General features: G+C 35.1%; 1 pseudogene; it reads left to right on the forward strand.

Annotated features, from left to right (window-relative positions):
* The first annotated feature begins 931 nt into the window (after positions 1-931).
* Positions 932-1,032, forward strand: LOC121101945 (annotated as a pseudogene).
* The last annotated feature ends 7,011 nt before the right edge of the window (positions 1,033-8,043 follow it).

Below are 8,043 nucleotides of genomic sequence, written 5' to 3' on the forward strand. Positions count from 1 at the left end.
TGGGAGGTCAGACACATTGGCAGGAAGCAACTATGTGGTTTCACTAGCATTGCTTTTGAATTAACTAATTTCTCTTAGAAAACCATCAGGTTTTTACAGTAGGTTTGGAATTGTAGAAAGCTAGCATAATTGTGTAACGAGTTCTTCAAATATAGGAAGACTTATTTTGGTTCATTTAATAAGGACTTTTTCAAGACATACTGGCCATGCCATCCATCATTCTAGGCTGAGACTATTGTGTAGCGATACGGACAAGTCCACCAGTCTCTTGGAATGTATATTATGCCTCTCCATTGGTGAATAAAGGATCAACATTAATGTGAATTGAATACATTCATGCTTTTTATACATCACTGTGTTAACTTTTCTGCCTGAAAACCTGCAACTCTACATCAATCTCAACAAATCGAATAGGTAATTATTGAGCATCTAGGTATGCGCAAAGCGCTCTCCCAGGTGCTGTGAATATATGCACAGTCTATAACTGTTAGATAAAAAAATTAATACATGAAAAAATAAAATGCATTATTTCACTTATAACAAGATAAGATATGAAGATAAATACATTATTTATTAAAATCCATTTTTTATTCTGTTTGGAACCTAATTACCAATATTGTTGATATTTTAAACAATGCTTTATGTTAGGTTTGATGATCTTTGCTTTATATATATGGAACCTGAGACTAGGAGAACTGAAGTTTCCTGAGAGCCATAAAAACAGTACATACCAGAGCTTAGAATAACAATCCTGCAAAACTCAGGTCCTTTATATCGGTGCTTGTCAAAATATTACAATGAAGGAACACAGATCCATTGAGGACCAATACTTTTGTGAACTACAACAAAACTAAACTACAAGAAATATAAAAATTTCTAAATTATGTAAAAATAAAAGTCAAATTTATTAGATTCTACTTAAAACACATAAGTGTTGTATGAAAGGAGAGAAGGTTAACACTCCCCTCGGGCCTGACAACACCCATATGGTGAAGGCATTGCCACCTATTTCGCGGCATCTAACCATTTTTTGGGGCGCCTGGCTGTCATAGTTGGTGGAACATGCGACTCTTGATCTTGGGTTGTGGGTTCATGCCCCATGTTGGGTGTAGATATTACCTTTAAAACTTAAATTTTTAAAAATTTCTGCCAAATTATTAAACAAATTTCCAAAGGTGATCTCAATTGCCGTACTTTTCTCATCAAACAATGGTAACAAGCGGTTTGTAGTACTGCCCCGCCTTCGATCCATACTTAGAAGAGCTGATTTCCACTCTGCCACATTCTGGACACATCCAGAGTCCTCTGCTGGAAATTCCGATAGATATTTTGTACACGGGAAAAACTTCTTATGTATTATGAAGTAAGATCCGAAGGCACAAATGGTCATGGTTGGGTAACAGCAGTAAAGAAACATGTCCAATTAAAATAAAAGCTGCATTTGTTTGTTTTTTGAGACATCTATGGGAGATAGATTGAACAGATTGATTGTGAAAATGCCTCTTTGAGGAATCTGAGTTTGATCTTACAGTAAATAAGGAACAATTGTATGCATTTAGCTTTGAAGAGATTCCCTTTCACGGTGAATCCATGATGTCATAGTGCTTTACATTTGGTATGCATATATGGAGAAGTGAAGAACATTGCATAGGCCTATAAGAACTTATTTTTATGTATTGTATTTATTGGTACCTACCTAGAAAAAAAAGTAGAACATTATTTTAGAACGCAAACATGCTACTGGTGTACGTAGAACTCACCTGATCATGTTAATTGGTTTATTTATAACCGATTCCAAAGATAGCACATTATTTAAAGAGAAAAATGAGCACCGAAATAAGTAAGCATGAAATTTGGAAATATGGTGATTTAATTATTGATGATTTCATTATCGATATATGGATGTAGCTTTTTGTATGTTAATATGTTAATGTCGTGTTGATAAATAAACCGGTTCCGTGATTCACAATCTAAAGTTGATCAGCCAGTGTCCAGCTAAAGAAATACCTGTATATATTACCATTTTCCTGCATTTCTTAAAATATTAGAGATGAGAATGTGTGTTGTCCGCCTCTAGTCTTTACTACATTTTTTTAACCATATTGGTTTTTATAGAACCTGTATAAGACTTTTGGTGACATGAACCCTCTACCCAGGGAAAAATACGCAGTATTGATCCCTGTGAGATTTTGTACACATCACAAAAGGTATGGAGACCCCTGTAGCTCAAACTTTGACTCTACAGAGATTCAAAGTTTAAGAATTTGGATTGAAGGCTGGTCTGCCTACATCCTCCCCCTTAGAATGTCTGTTGCTTACCAAAAGCTTTTAGTTAATATTACTCCCCAAATTCTCCAATGCTTCCTTCCATTTAAGCTAAGTATAAATGTGGGATTTTTTCCTTGTTTCTGTATTCCCGTTAACAGGAGTCAGTAAAAAAGACATCTTCATTTTATTTCTTTATCACCATTCTTTATAGTAAATCAAACTAAATGAAGAGTTAGGGTTAGGATAAGACCACAAAAGGAACAGTTGCTCAAAACTCATATTTTCACTAGTGAAATCTCATTGCATTTATTAATTCATCAAATAAAATCCTCTTTCCTTTTTGCTAATCATCTAATAAGATTGAATGAAAAATATAACAGTTTATTCGCTTATTTAAAATATATTTACTGAGTGCCTTCTATCTACCAGTGATTAATCTGGCCATAAAATAGACAAAATACCATGTTCTCATGAAGCTTAAGCTAATGGTGCCTTATGAAACAATGGACATAAGGAATAAGTATTTTTATGTAGGATATTAGAGGGTGAAAAATTATTTATGAAAAGCTGGGCTAGGAAAGTGAGCTAAGACTTCCCAGGGAATGGGAGCAGTTGTAATTTCAAGAAGGACTATCTGAGCAGAACTCATTGAGAGAGCGATACGAAGAAGACCTGGCAAGTACGGAATGTCCAATGGTGAGAGCTAGAAATTAAGGAACACTCAGTATAACTAACGTGAAAGAACAAAGGAGAGAGTAGTAGGAGATAAACTCAGAAAGGAAAAGAGGGTGAGGAGGGTAGGGACTATCATAAAGACCTTCACTTTTACTTCTGAGTGAAAAGAGGAGAAACTGAATCATTTTCAGTATGAAAGCAGATTATTTACCTTTCAAAGGTGCACCTGTAATGTATAAGGTAAGAATTGTAGCCAAATTTGGAGGCTATTATACTACTGAAAGTGAAATATGATAACGATCGAGTGCAAAATGACAGCAGTGAAATTAGTGAAAAATAGACAGATTTTGTATATATTATGAAGGCAGAACCAACCTATTTCCTGAATTCTCTGATGTGGAATATGAGAGAAAGCAATGGATGAAGTATGACTTCAAGATTTTACCTAAGCATCCTGAAGGATGAAGTTCCCAACAAACTGGACTGGGTAAAGTTGTGGATTGAGCAGATTTTAAGGAAAGGTCAGGAGTTAAATTTTGGAGTTCAGGAGTAAAGTCTGTATAGAGACATGAATTTAAATATCAGCAGGATGTAGAAGAAATGTAAAGCCATAACACCGAATGGATATCACAAACAGTGTGACTATAGGTGGAAGGCTAAGTTCATAAACACATAGAGGTATTCTTTTTCCCACATTTGAGTCATGACAATGACTCCTCCTTTGCATTTTTTTATTTATTGCTACTTTTTAGTGAAATATCTTATTTTTTATCTATGTCATTCTGAAAATGATATTAACTCTAAAACGTAAACATGTATATCCTATTATGACTGTATATGCATTCAGATAGCCATTGTCAAAAGAAAAAAATAAATAAACAAATAAAAAGCAGAATCAGACCTGTAAATGCAGAAAACAAACTGAGAGTTGCCAGAGGGGATGTGGTGGGGGGATGGGCAAAATAAGGGAAGGGGAGTGGGAGATACGCCTCCTGTTATGGAATGAATAAGTCATGAGAATAAAAGGCACAGCATGACATACAAATACAGTCAATGACATTGTAATAGCGATATATTGGGATAGATGGTAGCTATACTTGTGGAGAACACAGCATAATGTATAAACTTGTCAAATCACTGTGGTGCACACCTGAAACTAATGTAACACTGTGTGTCAACTATACAAAAAAAAAAAGATTATACACTATAAAGTGAAATAATGCATTTAAAATATGTTTTAGTTCAAAATTTTCACTGTTTCCTTAAAAATTGAAATTATTTGATTCTATTTCATGCTTATGAGTACAGCCCTGGTTTGATCTAAAAATAAAACGCTAATCTCTAAGGGTTTAATTTTCTTGAAGAGCTAAGATTTTTTTAAAGTAAATGAGATTTTATACTTCAGTCACACAGCTGTGATACTATGTATCTTTCACAGCACAGTGTTACATTATTTAATCTTGATTCCAGGATTAGCCATGTTTTCCAAAATGATAGAAATATGCAAAAACATAAGGAATATTTATTATAATGGCAAGAATCATATGGGTAGAGATTTTTTTTGCCATATATGTACCCTTGTCATGTACAAGATTTCCTGCTACATGGTAGCCACTCAAAAATGTTTGTTGAATGAAAATTAAAATTACCATCTATCTCAGCTGCATCTCACTCTCTGCTAAAAGTACAATTTAAAGACCTGTTGTCCCATTCATTGAAATGGTAGCAGGAACCACATTTCACTTCAACATGTTAACTGATGATCTATGATTCTCTTTTAACATTAGTAAGAAACCTGAGCCAATGCCTAGTCAAAATATCCTGTGTTAATTACAATAAAACTAGTAATGAGACCAAAAGGAGAATGCCAACAGCCACATTAAAGATGGATATTCTTTTAATGATAAATAAAACACCTAGAAAGAAATATCAGAAGCCAAAGCAGGAAGCTCTCAGATGCAAAGATAAGATTTCTGGGTTCCCCAATCCAGCACTAATTTTCACAGTTTTTCTAGATAAAATTCACATTAAAAGCCTGGAATGTAACTAAGTGTCATACTTAATATATAGGAAAACTAACATATTGATAAAAGGAGAATAGTCATTAGGAGAATCTAATAAAACACAACTCAGTGAAGAGAATGATAAAATTCATCTTACACCATCCCATAAAGATGTGCTTAAATTATTTTGCTGGGTTCAGTCTATTTGTACACATGACCTTTGCTGAGTGTAGATAGTTGCAATAATCACTTGAAATCGTCCAACTGATTTCTCCTGGCTTAACTGCCGTTTTTTAAATTTTGTGCTCACAAAGAAAAACGTCGATTACAATTTTGCCTTCGTGTGCCTCCCTACAGTTAGAGGGTTAACATTCCACGGGAATTATATTCGGATCCACTTGACATTTAAAGTTATCATTGACAGTGAATAAAGCGTCATATTTTGTCCTTGAAGGGTTTGGAAATGTTCGTTACTTTGTTTCCTAGAGACCAATCAGCACAGAGTGCTCCGAAAAGACTGAGTTTCTGGAGAAGTCATTCTGTAGTAGAAATTTACCAGGAAGTCACCATGGATGCTCCATTTCCAGGTACTTTTCTTACTCTAAAATCTAAATTCCATCCAAACTATGGGGAAATTACAGGCTGAGGTCACCAAGCCTTTAATTATGGAAAACTAAATGTGCATCATTATCTAATTATTCTCCACATCAAGTTATTCTAGGATCTCCTGATTTGAGCTAATTCCACATGAGTAACAAAAGAGGTCCCATAATGGAAATGCCTGTGATCTCAAATGAGCTGCATGATTTTGATAATAACAGGTAGATCAAAAGTCAGAGAGAGGGTAGAACAAGGACCCCAGGAAGAGACAGCACATGCGATAAATTATAAAGCATAGGGGTTCCGAGTCCAATAAGAAATTTAATTTTCTACTACTAGGAATGGAGAATGAAGAAAAATTGTATAACATGGCAGGGGGGGGCGACAGGATGAAGGATGAAGAGGCAAGTAACAATCATAGGTGATAAAATAAAGCAAGAAAAAACATAAATAGCTTTCAAACCATTTAATAAAATTATTTGAGGGACTCATGGGTGGCTCAGTTGGTTAAGCATCTGCCTTCAGCTCAGGTCATGATTCCAGGGTCCTGGGATTGAGTTCTGCATCGGGCTCCTTGCTCAGCAGGGAGCCTGCTTCTTCCTCTGCCTGCAGCTCCCCTTGCTTGTGCACTCTCTCTCTCTCTCTCTGACAAATAAATACAAAATCTTTTTAAAATTTTTTGATCTGAAACTTCAGTGAGGAGAGGGTACAAACAAAAAGTAGAAAATAAAGAATGCAGAAAAAAAACTCAAAAAATATGAACAAATGATAGGTAACAAAGATATAAATTACTCAAAATAAAAAAACGATTCTTTGAAAAGAATTTAAGAAAGAATTGTAGAACATTTTACTAAAAATAAAAGATAGCATATACAAAAACAGACACATAGATCAATAGAACAGAATAGAAAACCCAGAAATAAACCCACAATTGTATGGTCACTTAATCTTCGACAAAGCAGGAAAGAATATGCAACGGGAAAAAGTCTCTTCAACAAATGGTGTTGAGAAAACCGGACAGCTACATGCAAAAGAATGTAACTGCAGCACTTTCTTACACCATAATAAATTCAAAATAAATTCAAACTGGATTAAAGACCTAAATGTGAAACCTGAAATCATAAAAATCAGAAGAGAGCACAGGCAGTAATTTCTCTGACATCAGCTGTAGCAACTTCTTTCTAGATGCGTCTCCTGAGGCAAGGGAAATAAAAGCAAAAATAAACTATGGGGCCTACATCAAAATAAAAAGACTTCTACACAGCCAAGTAAACAATCAACAAAACTAAAATGGAGGGGCACTTGAGTGGCTCAGGTGGTTAAGTGTCTGCCTTCAGCTCAGGTCATGATCCCAGCGAGGGTCCTGGGATCAAGACCCACATCCAGCTCCCTGCTCAGCAGGAAGCCTGTTTCTCCTTCTCCCTCTACTGCTTCCCCTGATTGTGCTCTCTCACTTTCTCTCTCTCTGTCAAATAAATAAATAAAATCTTCAAAAAAACTAAAACTAAATCTAAAAGGCAACCTATAGAATGGGAAAAGGTCTTTTCAAATGATATATCTGATAAAGGGTTAGTATATATAAAGAACTTACACAAGTCAACACCAACAAAGAACTTATGCAAATCCACACCCAAAAAATCCCAAATAATCCAATTTTTAAAAGGCAGAAGAAATAAACAGACATTTTTCTAAGGAAGATATCCAAATGGTCGACAGAAACGTGAAAAGATGTCCAACATCACTCATCATCAGGGAAATGCAAATCAAAACTACAATAAGATATCACCTCATACCTGTCAGAATGGTTAAAATAAAAAACACAAGGCGTACCTGGGTGGTTCAGTCAGTTAAACGTCCGACTCTTGATTTTGTCTCAGGTCATGATCTCAAGGTCCTGGGTTTGAATCCCGCATCAGGCTCTGTGCTCAGAGGGGAGTCTGCTTGAGGATTCTCTATCTCCCTCTGTCCCTCTCCCACTCATGCTCTCTCTCGAAAATAAATAACTCTTTTTAAAAAATTAAAAATAAAATCAAAAACACAAGAAACAAGTGTTGGCGAGGATATGGAGGAAAAGAAACTCTTCTTGCACCGCTGGTGGGAATGTTCCTGTCCTTTAGACAGTTCCAAGAGCGTACTTGTGATGAGCACAGGATGATGAAAGGAATTGTTGAATCACTATATTGTACACCAGAAACTAATGTAACTGTATGTTACCTGTACCAAAATTAAATTTAATTTAAAAAATACAATAAAATATAGTACAAAGGAAATATGTAAGGAACTGTTAAAAGAACATACCCATAGATAGAACAAAAAATGATAAGACAATATTATGGCTTATATTTTAGATTTAATTTAAGATTTAACTAAATGGAAAATCCTAAGATGAGTGTAAATACCCAAATCAACCACAGAATGTATAGAAGATCAATGACCATTAAATAATATACAAATACTTACCAAAATTTAAGCCTATGGGGGCACCTGGGTGGTTCAG

This window comes from Ursus maritimus, unplaced genomic scaffold (assembly GCF_017311325.1).
Source record: "Ursus maritimus isolate PB19 unplaced genomic scaffold, ASM1731132v1 scaffold_11, whole genome shotgun sequence".
NCBI lineage: Eukaryota > Metazoa > Chordata > Mammalia > Carnivora > Ursidae > Ursus > Ursus maritimus.